Below are 12,500 nucleotides of genomic sequence, written 5' to 3'. Positions count from 1 at the left end.
GTCATCTCAACCCCATCATACTCAGTGGAGAGAAGTGACTCAGACTGTCCCTTGGAAACATTCAACATGGGGATGCACAGCCTCCCCAAAAGACTGGCTGCTCTGTCTCAAAAGCTGGCAGAAATCACTAAAAACCAAAACCTTTAGACTAGGTGAAACACGTGAGACACGGGCTGAGCGATGCAGAAATATCTGAAGCCGTGAAAGAAAACCTAAAGCCAAACCCTTTGGCGGTGGGAGCTGGGCTAGCAGCAAGTGGGCAGGCTTCCTTGGGAAGCTCGGTTGTACCGTCCTGCCCCGGCTCTCCAACGTGCCCGGGCATCCTCCACTGCCCAGCACACCCTGGCTTGGGTCCCAAACGCCATGGCCTGGAGCTGTGCTGACCATGGCCAGCCTCGGGGGATGTCCCCTCTCCCGCCTCCCTGCTTTGCCCAAGGACAGCAGTGACACAGCAGGGCAAGCGCAGCCCATGGTGCACACACGCTTGCTTTCTCTGAGTTATATTTAGTCCCACTCCAAAGCCAGTCTCTCCACGCCTTCTGCAGCCCTGTATTTAGTTACAAATTCACTACACGGGTACGTCTGAGGTTTCCTGTGGTTGTTTATCAGCTCGACTACAGACGCTCGCAAAGAAAAACCCGCGTATTGCACAGGAAAGCTGTTCCCCCGGCTGTTCTCCCCCTCTCCCCTCTTCCCCCATCCCACCACCAGTTACCGCTCCGATCCCAACTCTTCCCATTCCTGCAGCCGAAACCCCGGCTTGCTCCCGGCGTGAGGAAGGATCATACAAATACCATCGGCAGCGGCGAGCAAGCCATTCAGCGCCAGAGCGTCCTGAAGAGAAACGCGGCAAGTGCTCAACCGTAGGAGAGACACATGAGCACATGTACTCGCAGCATTTCGTCATGCGATGACAGATGTTCTGTAGAGGAGACCAGAATTCGCCACCCTCGCGCTGCCCTCCCCCTTCTCCCTGCAGTTGCCTTTGAGCGAGATCGGTTATGAAAGTAGCACATCAGAGGCTTCGTCTAATATTACAAAGCGCTGGGGTGGCTGCCCAGCCCGTGTTTCCTTTTAGCTCTGGCGAGAGCGGCTGGAGCACAAGTATCAAATGTGAGCCAAAGGGGGATTTCTTCACTGCATGAGCTGAAGGGCATCTTCGAGCGGGCTGTTTCCCCAAAGCCAACCTGAGTATCTGACATTGCATCCTCTGGGCTGCTCAAACCTGCAGCAAATAGCCCCCAAAACTGCTCCTCTGGGATCCAGAGTCATCACTTACACCAGGGCAAGTTAACGGATGCTACAGCAAAATCATCCAGGGGACTCCATCAGGGGCAGGTTTGACATCCTGTTTGCACCCTCCTCTTAAGCCATGTCCATCTGCCAGTGGAGCAGCTGCTATTTCTGGCCCTGATCCTGACCTGCAGCCCAGCTGCGCAGCTCAGGTAGGTAAGGGGGACAAATGCAGCTTTCCAGCCCCCGGCCCTCCTTCCTGTCCAGGTAGCAGCAGCTCCAGGCTCGCCTGAGGACCTGAACCATGGCCAAGGATAAACACGGAGGGCAGGGTCTGGCTCCATCTCACCTTACATCAGCTGCCCCAGAGCAAGGTGTCTCAGTTAAAATGAAAACTAAGCAAAACTTTCGTTATGAAACTCAAAAACCACATAAAGATCACCTGCCAGGTTGTGTGTAAGGTTGTGCCTCATTTCTGGCCCCGTTTGGACAGGCTGCCAGGGTGGAGGAGACCTGCGGAAGAGGCAGGGGAGACAATGTGTGCTGTGGACCAGCCCGGAGCCCCCCTTCTGGACTGATTTTCAGTTTCCGCTCAAAACCTGACAGGGCTTGTGGTTTCAGGCAGCTCTGATATGAAACCAGATGCTCTTCCTCAGGCTCTCACTGCCAAGGAAACGCATCTCAAGCTCAGACTCTGCTTTCCAGCAACACTTTGCTGCGCCGCTTGCCTGCTGGCTGCTCCGGCTAGGCACGTCCCTGCCAGGAGACTCATGCCCATGGAGGGAGAAGGTGAGAATGGCTTTTACAGCCATTTCACTAATGAAACACGTTCACAGCTCGCACTGCAGCGGACGTTCATCTGCCCATCAGGACTGAATGAACCCCGAAGCCCTTTGCTAAAGCTGGCGTGGAAGTCGAGCGGCTTCCTGGACACTAACGACTCTTTGGAGACTTCCTCGCCAACGTCACATTTCATTCTTTCTAAGGAAAGAAACGAGTTTTCCGGAAGCATCAGCTTTTTAGATTTAGCATCTCTCTTTCCATTCCCAGAGTCAGCTTTGGAAAAAACAATCGAAGGGAAAAAATAAGTGCGTTTTGAAAACCGCTGCCAGGTTTGCTTGCACATACAGCCCAGGCAAGTGCTCTCCACCTGAGAGGGAAATAAAAGCGGGCAGAGCTCAGGCTCCCAAATGTGGCCAGCCTGGGGGAGGCCAGGCAGGGAGCTGGCTGCTTTCTTGAGGTGGAAGGGGCTGTGGGATGGCGCAACTGCTCCCTGCCTCCATACAGTCCCATTCCCTGAGCAATACCTCCCTTGTACAGTATCTTCACCAGCACAGTCCCTTCACTCTACAGACATGTCATCGGCTGGGAGAAAGCAGCTGTGTGTTGACAGCAAATCCTTTACCCCTCACAAAGAAATTTGGGGTTTAAACAGCTGTTTCAGGGCGTGTTCAGCATCTCGTGCTGTGGAGCAAGCAGCTCCCACTGGGCTGCAGTAAGACATGCTCAGGCAGGAGTTCATGAACATGATTGAGCTGGTGCTACGATGTCACGTTGCTGTTCCTTGCAGTGCTCCGGCAGTGTGGCTGGTGGTAGCACATCGGTACCCATCTGCCTTGCCTGACTACAGGCACAATCTGGAGACCAGAAGATGAGGGACCACCATAGGTGTACCTATATCTAGAATCCTCAGTGGTGAATCCAGCGCTGTTTATAACTTAGGTCTTTTCTGCCCCAGGCAATGTGGCAGTGTCTCAGCGCCCGGCTCTGCGCAGGGACACAGAGCTGTTCCCCTCCATAGCGGAGATTTCACCCAGCCTCTGCTGGAAGCTGCACTCAGGTGGCCACATCTGCCCAACAGCGGAGGGGAGGTCACTGGGGCTCAGGGAGGGCACAGAGCAATTGCCCGTGGGCTTGGGAGGTCACCGTAGGAGGGTGACCAGAGCCGGAGTGACCCCAGCATGTTGTGCATGGCACCTTCCCCCGCCGTCAGCAGATGACCGGGCCAGTGGTGTGCGCCTGGCATTGCCCTGGCAGTGGGGAACGAACAACATGACAACTGCTGACAGGGCTAACACAGAGCAGGAAGAGAAGCAGATTAGCAAGGAAGGGGCAAGTATATAATGTTGCACCAGGAGGACAAGGTCAATAACGAGATTTAATTACATGGTACGGGCAACAACAGAAACCACTGCTTTCAGTAGGACCATGAACACCCCCCAGTAATGCCAGTCTGAACTGAAGAATCATAGTAGAGAGTCACAAGCAAAACCTGTCCCAGCACAGATCACTCACAACAGCAGCTCCCTTGGAGAGCTCCTGCCCAAACCATGTTTGATGGACAGTGCTGTCTTCAAGGCATGTCACACCTCAAAATAGAAAGACATGACTCAGCCAACATGGCATCTGCCTTCAGAACAGCCATTAACACCAGCAAAGTTCACAAAAGCAAGAAAGCAACCGGGAAAAAAATTCCCAAGAGCCCCCACGACTGGGTAGGAGATGTGGTCAATGCTAGGAAGGCTGGACACAACCAAACCGAGAGTCCTCTTGGGTCAGCTCTTTCCCAAACACTTGGAGCAGAGGAGCTCTCATTTCTTGTGAAAATCAGAGCTCCCTCTGTCAAATTCCCACTGAGGCTGGGCACACGGGGACTGCTGGGGAGGGGTGCTACTGCTGCCCACGTCCCAACAGCACCTGCAAACCCATACAATGGTGACCGATGGAAGGTCATTATGGCCCTGCCACCACAACAGCCGTGCTCACCCCACGTATCAGAAGGTGGTGGGGAGGTGGGAATTCAGTATATCCCAGTAAGATGGTGCACAGGGCATCCCCTGCCAAAGGGGCCACAGACAGGTTTTGCATCAAGGTCCCTGTCACCAGTGGAGTGAGGTGGTGTCCCAACATGAACAGGACTGCTCTGAGATAGCATTCACAGGACTCCTAGAGGGAAAGCATCTGAATGTGAAAGAGAAAATGGAAACTGCTCCAATGGGGATGTGCAAGTTGGTGCCTGGCAATGGGAAACAGTGGCCAGTCGCCTCCCCCACAGCCCTTCTGTAAACCAGAGATTATTTTCTTGTAGCAAAAAAGAAACCAATGTTTCTCTCATACAACGGCCTGAACATGTTGTCTCATAAGGAAACACAAGTAAAACCATTGCTAGCTGCCCTGTGCTATCGCGTTCTGTGCCAAGAAGTCTTCTCCTCTGTCAGATTTGGGGCAATCCAGCCAGGGATGTGGGCTGTCCCAAACAGACTGATCAACAGGCAACAGACAGTGAAGTCTCATCGCTCTATCTCTTTAGGAAACAGGACTAAAAGAACCAAAATATATGGCAAGCTATTTTGGGGTAGAAACACCACCACAGCTGATCTTCATAGCAGCCCTCCAACGCTTGACATCAGGACAGCCCTGTGCCAGCACTGGAGCCCCAGCATCTCACGGCTGGCAGGGAGAGGCTGCAGGGCAGAGCCGTGCGGAGGCCAGTGCCTGCTGTGAGCAGCAAGCCCACGTCTTGCCAGAACAGCTTGAGGCTTCGTGGCCTCAAGCTATTTCCTCAGGTCAAATTAATGCTTGAGAGGAAGCTGTGTAGTTTGGACAGATTCACGTGACAAAGCAGAGACTGGCCATATATTTCACCAGACTGACCCATGTTTTCTTCCACCGCAAGTACAGGATGTACCTTTAGATGTTCAACAGGACTCTAAGCTGTAAAGGCTGAATAATGTCCCGTGGATTTGGGTCATCCACAGAGGAACCCAGAAACTGGTCGAGAAAGCCTTGGGAGCCATGTTGTCACTCCACAACCAAAGGACCAAACAAGTACACACCCAAAAATTTGTGTAACACACAGAGTTGATAAATCAGTCCTTGAAGCCCAGAGGAATTTGTTGCTGTGTTCAGACTTAAGTCAAGTGGCAGAAAAGAAGAACTGCTGCTACGTTGCATAGACACTCAGCTCTGGTGGGAGGGCAGTGGCATCCCAGGGAGGTGAGAGGTCACAGTGCGACTGCTTGGGCTCAGTGCCCGTGATGCAGCCAGAGGATGCTGCCAGAGGAAAGTACTCAGCAGGGCACAGAGGGGAGGAGGACTAAAACCTGCCTGTTGCACAGAGGTGGCTCATCTTCTTTTTTTTTTTTTTTTTTTTTTTTTTTTTTTTTTTTTTTTTTTTTTTTTTTTTTTTTTTTTTTTTTTTTTTTTTTTTTTTTTTTTTTTTTTTTTTTTTTTTTTTTTTTTTTTTTTTTTTTTTTTTTTTTTTTTTTTTTTTTTTTTTTTTTTTTTTTTTTTTTTTTTTTTTTTTTTTTTTTTTTTTTTTTTTTTTTTTTTTTTTTTTTTTTTTTTTTTTTTTTTTTTTTTTTTTTTTTTTTTTTTTTTTTTTTTTTTTTTTTTTTTTTTTTTTTTTTTTTTTTTTTTTTTTTTTTTTTTTTTTTTTTTTTTTTTTTTTTTTTTTTTTTTTTTTTTTTTTTTTTTTTTTTTTTTTTTTTTTTTTTTTTTTTTTTTTTTTTTTTTTTTTTTTTTTTTTTTTTTTTTTTTTTTTTTTTTTTTTTTTTTTTTTTTTTTTTTTTTTTTTTTTTTTTTTTTTTTTTTTTTTTTTTTTTTTTTTTTTTTTTTTGAAGCTCTGTCCCCAAGCGCTCCCCTTTTTGTTTCCTTTCTGGACGGGGCTGCTGCACTCTCCTCGTTATCGCCGCTACCATCGCTGTTTATTGCCATGTCACGGCTGCGGCGCTCAGGGCCCCCGTGGGACAGATGAGGCCCCGGGCCAAGGGGAGGGGAAGCCGGGCAGCCACACGACTGCAGAAACGGCCAGCGCCAGAGCGTGCGCCACCCCAGCCACCCCCAGGCTGCAGCAAAATCCAGAGCACAGCCTCCCCGCGGGGCTCAGGGCCGGACGCATGAGCACTGCCCGCCTTATGGGGCAAGGAGCTGGAAGTGGGGAGCCCCAGCAATGTCGGGACAAAAGCAGGCAATGGCTGGGAGCAGCTCTGGGCAGGTGACTCTGTTCCTTGCAACTGGGAGTTGTTTCACACAGAGCAAAATGAATAAGCATGAGCTAGTGCTGAAACAGCCCCAAATCAGTGATGTAATTCACTCACCCCATCTGGGCTGAGCAGCAAGCAGTTGCCGGCTGTCTGCAGGGTGTGCACGGGGGATGTGTGTGCAGCGAGTGGCCGGGGTCCTTGAAGAGTGCCAGAGCAGTAACAACATCAAAACTACCTGCATCTTCTCCAGGGGCGTAGGCAGCAAAGTCCCCACACTCCTCCCTGGGACAGGCTCCAGGGCAAACCCTGTGTTTCCCACCAGGATCCCGCTTGCTGGCGGAGTGCAGCAGGGGAAGCTTGCACAAATATTCCCTTCCTGCAGATAAGCAGCACGTTCCTTTTCTCCAGCACCACCAGCAGCCCTCCCCTAATTCACCCCAAGAAAGGAAACTGCACCGACACCGTTCAAGTGCTTTCCAGGGTCTTTCACCCACAGGGATGCAGCACTCATGCACGCACTGCCAATCTCTAAGACACAAAGCACTCCCCAGTAAAAGCGCAGCGCTGGGGACCCATAGAGCAGCAGATCCCCCTCAAAGGAGCAGAGAAAGAATGGGGCAGAGGACGAGCACTGCTTTTCCCCATGCACGGACCCAGGAGCAATGCTCCCTCCAGGACTCTACCTGCTTCTTCAGGGCAGGCACCGGGGAGCCTCGCGAGTCACATATGCACCCAAGGTCCCATCCAGCGCGGGGGGGGCAGAGAAGGGTCCCGGAGGAGTCATCGCAAGGTCCGCTCTGGCCGGTGAGGAGGTCGGTGGGTGCCAGGAGAGCGCCGGGGCGGCTGCCGGGCTCTGCAGCACACTTCAAAGTCTGCAAAGCAAAAAGGGAAGCGCCGGAGTTATTTCAAGACAACTTCCTCTTTCACAGAGAAGTCCCTCAAGGAGAAAGCTGTCCCCACACGGGTCACGCTCGCCCAGTGCTCTCAGGATGTGCTTAGGAGCAGGCGAAAGAGGGCTCAGCCGTGCCCTGCCTCTAATCCCCAAAAACCAGCCATGCAGGTCAGGCTGCTCTGGGATGAGCCTGTCCCGAGGCGGCCGTGGTGAGCCCGGATGCTGGCACAGCCTCCGCCGTGCCACTGACCATCCCGCGCAGGGGCAACTCCTCTGGTGCTGCCGCCTCCCAGCCGAGGCAGAGAGAGTGCCTGAGGCTGCACACCCAGTGCCTTGAAATAAACAGTGTTGCTACGAGAGACAAGGAGGAGTCTGTCCAAGGAGACACTTTTCCAGCTCCCTGTTCCAAGCACGGCATTTTGTGCCTCTGCCAGCGCATCCCGCCCGGAGCATCTCATGCACATCTGCTTTTGCTCAATGCCAGCAATGCCCCTGCAGATGCCCAGAGCAGCCCCTGCCTGCCTGCTGCCAGCACAGGAACGCAGCCTGGGCAGAGGATGCTGTGCCTCTTCTGGAATGCGTTCGCAGAGAAATTTGCCGTTGCATTGACAGAGGTGTTGGCTGCAGGTCTGGCTGTGCTCAGCAGGGCGTCACGTTGTCACCACTCGTGACTCAGTGTCAGGAGTGCAGCTCCCAGGATGAGCCCAAACGGGGCCCCAGGTGAGGCTGCTTAGGGCTGCTGAGGTCTGACAGTGCACCAACACACTGTTAGGGCCAAGACCCATTTGCACATTAGCAGGAGCCCAGGCTGGCACATGGGAGGGATGTGTGGACCCACCAGACCCAGCCCAACTCAGGAGATGACCGCTCATCCCTATGGGATGTGGGGTGGGGTGAGCCCACCAGCTCTGTCACCCCAGCCAGCTGCTGGGGCACGTGCGCGTGGCCCCATGCTTCACTGTGCAAAGTGCTCAGGAAAGCTCAGTAGTGTTGGCCGACCCCTCCAGCAACTGTGACCGACTGCCACAACCGGTGCTGTCCCCGCTTAAGGCCAGGGCCCTGTTAGATCAGCTCAGCACCCCAAGCGTTACCTAGAGCAACGCTGGAGGCTCTGAGCTTTTTTGGATTATGTGGGTTGGGGGGAGAAAGTACTTATAGAGGGAGCGTGGGAACTGCAGCTGATACCGTATCACTTCCCATCTTCTTTTACATGAGAAAAAGCATTAGGTATAGTTACATACCTGGGCCCCAGATTTAAAAATAACCTACTTCCTTCCGGACTGGGAGAGAAAGGCAGGAGGAGGCAGTTTAACTGGCTGTCAGCATTACTTGCATTCAATTCCCACTCGTTCCACTGGTGCCAAGTTGCTGCGCTGAGCAGCATCCCCTTCCCCTGGTGGGCTCGCCGCCCCGCGCGGCCATCCTGCAGGCAGGAAGGCTCCAGGGAAACAGCAGCAGCACACAACAGCAGATGATAACATCCTCATTTCCCCTGTCTTGTTTTCATTCACATTCGCTCCCATTCATGAAGGACAGACATACACACGTGTCCTGGCCCCGGTACAGATCACTGCAGAGCGCAGTGGCGCTGGTGGACCCTAGACCAGCCCTGTGGGCAGCACGGTTGTGGCATATACACATGGGATCCTGTCTGCAAAAGCTTTGTCCCTGCTAGCATCAGGATTAACTTCTTCAACGTGCCTGGGCTAAGGTTTTGGGCAGCACTGTTCAATAGCTTATTGTCCCATGCCTGTCCATCAGTCCTGACGCCGTGTTGCATCCATCCTTCCTCAGCAGGAGTTACCCAACGTGCAGGAGCTCCTGCCACAGGCAGGAACCGCCACGCAGATACTGTTTCCCACGCAAATGCCAGAGGAAAGTGAGCTGTGAAGCCAATGCACTGACACAAGTGGGGGTATGAGCCCCACGTGGTTGCATAGGAGGGGAAAAGGGTGGTACCCCTTTGTCAGATGTGCTCTTGCTTTGGTGATGCTTCACAAGCATCTTTCAAGGCTGGGATCTCCCACTTGCTGCTGGATATTTTCACTCCTCACCTCTCAGCTGGCCACTGCAGGTCCCAAACCTTCACCCTCCCCCTTATTTTCACTAGAATTGGACTCTCTCCTGCTGTACAGCTACAGAAGGAGGATGCCAGTGAGCTTCCTTGGACGGTTTCCATAGCACACACCCAGCATCCCCCTCGTGGCCATCAACTTTGGGATCCCAACCCAAAATTCATTTACCTAAAGGGCCCTTCTGGAGACCTTCCCCTCCTGCCTTTTCTGCACGCACCGTCTCTAGTCATAGTGGCAGCTGGATTTCAACATCAGACCTCCCCCAAGTGTAGGGTCATGTTCTTTCGTGGCAACACATGTAACAGGGAGGAAGGGGTTGGTTGTCCACGTTTTCTGTAACGAGCTGCCAGTTAGCAGCTGATATCATTAGACACTGAAACACAGCTGACTGTTGCCCTAAGAACAGGACGGGGAACTGTCAAATCACCCCAGATAACATCACACCTCTGCCAACATGTGCTGGCAACAGCGAGAGGAAGGGCCAGGTATGACCCCGCTCAAACAAAGCCTTCAGTCAGAAGACCAAAAAAAAAAGTAGGAAAGAACCAAAATAAAGTAGAGAGAGAACCTCTTGTGTGGCAAGCAGCGTGGACCAGGTACAAAACAGCTCTTTGTCCCTGCAAACGCTGTCCTCTGTGATTTACAGGTGTTACAGGAGCACCATAAAGGGCCATGCCTGCATGCTTCTGTGCATGAATGGGATACACAACGGTTTTGAACCGGCCTGAATCTCCCTCACGTGGAAGAAGTCTGTTTCCCAAAATAAGCGGAAAGAGCTCACCTGAAGCACTAATTCAGGAGGGGCTTTCCAGCCTGGAGAGGAACTTACTGCCCAGAAAGGGGCTTTCCTGCCATGGGAGCGGCACACAGCCCTCTCTCCTCTTGAGATACTACAGCCGCCGGCACCTGAACTCGTGCCAGCAGCAACAGCTCCTCGCCGGAGAGCACGTTGCACAACCGCCGGGCCGTGACACGCCGACACCGGCCGGGGCTGGCTCCCTCCTGGCCGCCACGCTCCGGCGCCTTGCAGCTGCACACTGGGCCCCCGGCGCCTCGCAGCCCCTCACTCGACACCAGCACCGGCGGGGCTGGGGGAGCGCTGGTGGCGATGCCAGGGCTGGCAGCAAGCGGGGCTGGCAGAGACGGAGATGCTTCTCCTCCCCGTCATGGTGCTGATGTTTGGTTCCCATTTTGGACGCTGCTCCACACCCCACAAACGCACAAAGGTTCAGGTTGAAGCGGAGCTCTGGACACCTCTCCTCCTGCCCTGGTTTCTATTCATGGCTGCTTTAGTTTTCCCTGCTTTAATTTTCCATCATTACGTGGCTGCTTTAATAACATACCTAGCAAGTCGACCGAGTTTCTGAGGGAAGCAAAGGTATTTGTGCAAAGAAAATGATGCTGTTTGAGCTCCGCTCCTTCTAAACCACCCATCCTGCAGGGAAACCTCCTCCTGGCAGATGTCCAAATCCCCAATGCTTTAGTCAATGGCTGATTTTCTTACAGTTTATAAGGGAACAGGTCACAAACCAAGCAATATTTTGATGTCGCATCTCTATTTTCCACCCTGGAATTCAGCCCAATTCTAGTTTTACTCCAGCTTTAGCAAATATAGAAGATGGGGGGATCTGGGGAGAGGGAAAGACAAGCAAACAGGCAGTTTGATGGTGTTTAAGTTGCCTTTTTCATTTCTCCAAACTAAGCCATCTCCAACATTTTTTGGTTTTTGTCTTGAAAAAATCCATAGTAAGGAGATAGCAGCAGCAGAAGATAGTAATAATAAATCATGGACTTTTCAAGTCTGAGCAGCGTCGCAGTATGTCCTGCAAGGGTGGAAAATATCGTCTTATTTGATAAAGACTGTACACGTACTAGCACCAGGAGACGCGACTGCTCACCTACAGGTTAATTACAGGTTTGAAAATCCAAGCAAATTGATCGTGATAAGTATGAGCAAACAGCTGATAAGAAAACAGCAAGCTTTGTCTTTTCATCCCGTCCAGAGACCAGCTCCCACCATCCTCAGGGCTGCAATTACACGCCTGGTATCACACAACCACCCAGCAGTGCAGGCCATGGAAAACCCCTGCAAGTCGAGGTTACCCACCTGTGAGCAGGAAACTTTGAGGCACCTGTAGGAAAGGGGTCCGGTGCCGCTGGTGGGTGCTGCAGCCGTCTGGTGCCGATGACCTGGGCGTGCCTGCGCTCGCACGGGTTGTCAGTGACTCGCCAGTGCTGAGGAATGTATCAGCCGCTTGAAATGGTGAGAGATTGCTCCGTGTCCGAAATCTTAAGTCCTACATGCACGTACGCCAAGGGCTATAGGTTTCTGCTGCCCACTGCTCACACCTCCCAGAATCTTTTTCCCAGAATTTACAGCTCTCCCGTGGATAGCAAGGTGACAGTTATGGAATGAGACCAAATCCTCCAGCTTATCAGTTCTGCCAGCGATAGCGCGCAACAGGAAACAGCTCTTTTTAATCAGTCACTCTGCTCCACTTCACTCGTTGAGCTGATAAGCTGAGTGGACATCACTCATCATAATCTACAGTTGTTTTTCAGGATGGACGAGCAGGGCTTTCGAAATGCTGCTTGAGCTTCCAACCTGCTGCGTAAGGCAGAGAAAGGGGCAGGCTGTTCCTTAATCCCAAGGCTTGCTTTTTTGGAGAATCCAGCCCCCAGTGCATGCCCAAGGCACGACGACCATCTCTGCTCCCCCTGCGTGGCTATCCCTGCCCGCTTACCCTTCCTAACCTGAATGTTTCTTGCAACATCCCCTATCATCACCCTTCTCCAGTTGAGTCTAAACGTTACATCTCCCCTCAGAGGTCATGTTGTCCATCGTTTGGCAGTTCGCAGAGGAAAGAGAATGGGCCTGACCTGAGCCAGTGGTGCTCCTCTTTACACTGGTAAAGCCTGACCTGTGAGACCCCGGTGGGATACAGCAGCTCAGAGCCAGCTTGTGACCCCCCACATCCCCACAACTTTTCCAGCAGAACCACCGCCTCCCCAGCCGCTCCCCAGCCCCTACTATGTAGCTGCCACCCCTGCCCCAAGGGGAATCTTGGCGCTTGTCCCTGTTGAACAACAACCTATAAGGTAAAAAACCTGGGCTCAGCTCAGTTCACTTTAAATTCCAGTTCTCCACTGGAGTCACCATGCTGCTCGGCCTCACCTATGAAGGCAATTCAGATGCTCTTTGCTCCATCTCCCATCTCATTAATTAATAGATTGGAAAGCCCCAGCAGCAGGACAGGCCCTGCACAGCCACCTTCCTCCATCCTCCCAGCCTGGCAACGAACCTGTGCTCAGACC

General features: G+C 52.2%; 1 protein-coding gene across 5 annotated transcripts in view; it reads right to left on the bottom strand.

Moving 5' to 3' along the window:
• Positions 1-7,343, bottom strand: part of PIK3R6 (phosphoinositide-3-kinase regulatory subunit 6) — a 38,121-nt gene extending 30,778 nt beyond the window's left edge. For 2 of the 5 annotated variants that reach the window (XM_019473010.1, XM_009282790.1), the window contains exon 1: positions 795-997. The gene's annotated coding sequence lies outside the window, so the exon portion shown is untranslated. Of the gene's footprint in view, positions 1-715; positions 998-6,901 lie in introns of those variants that run through there. The other 3 variants (XM_009282791.2, XM_009282793.2, XM_009282794.2) reach the window with 3 other exon arrangements.
• Between the last annotated feature and the right edge of the window lie 5,157 nt (positions 7,344-12,500).

This window comes from Aptenodytes forsteri, unplaced genomic scaffold (assembly GCF_000699145.1).
Source record: "Aptenodytes forsteri isolate BGI_AS27 unplaced genomic scaffold, ASM69914v1 Scaffold22, whole genome shotgun sequence".
Taxonomy (NCBI): domain Eukaryota; kingdom Metazoa; phylum Chordata; class Aves; order Sphenisciformes; family Spheniscidae; genus Aptenodytes; species Aptenodytes forsteri.
This window is presented reverse-complemented; position numbering and strand designations above follow the sequence as displayed.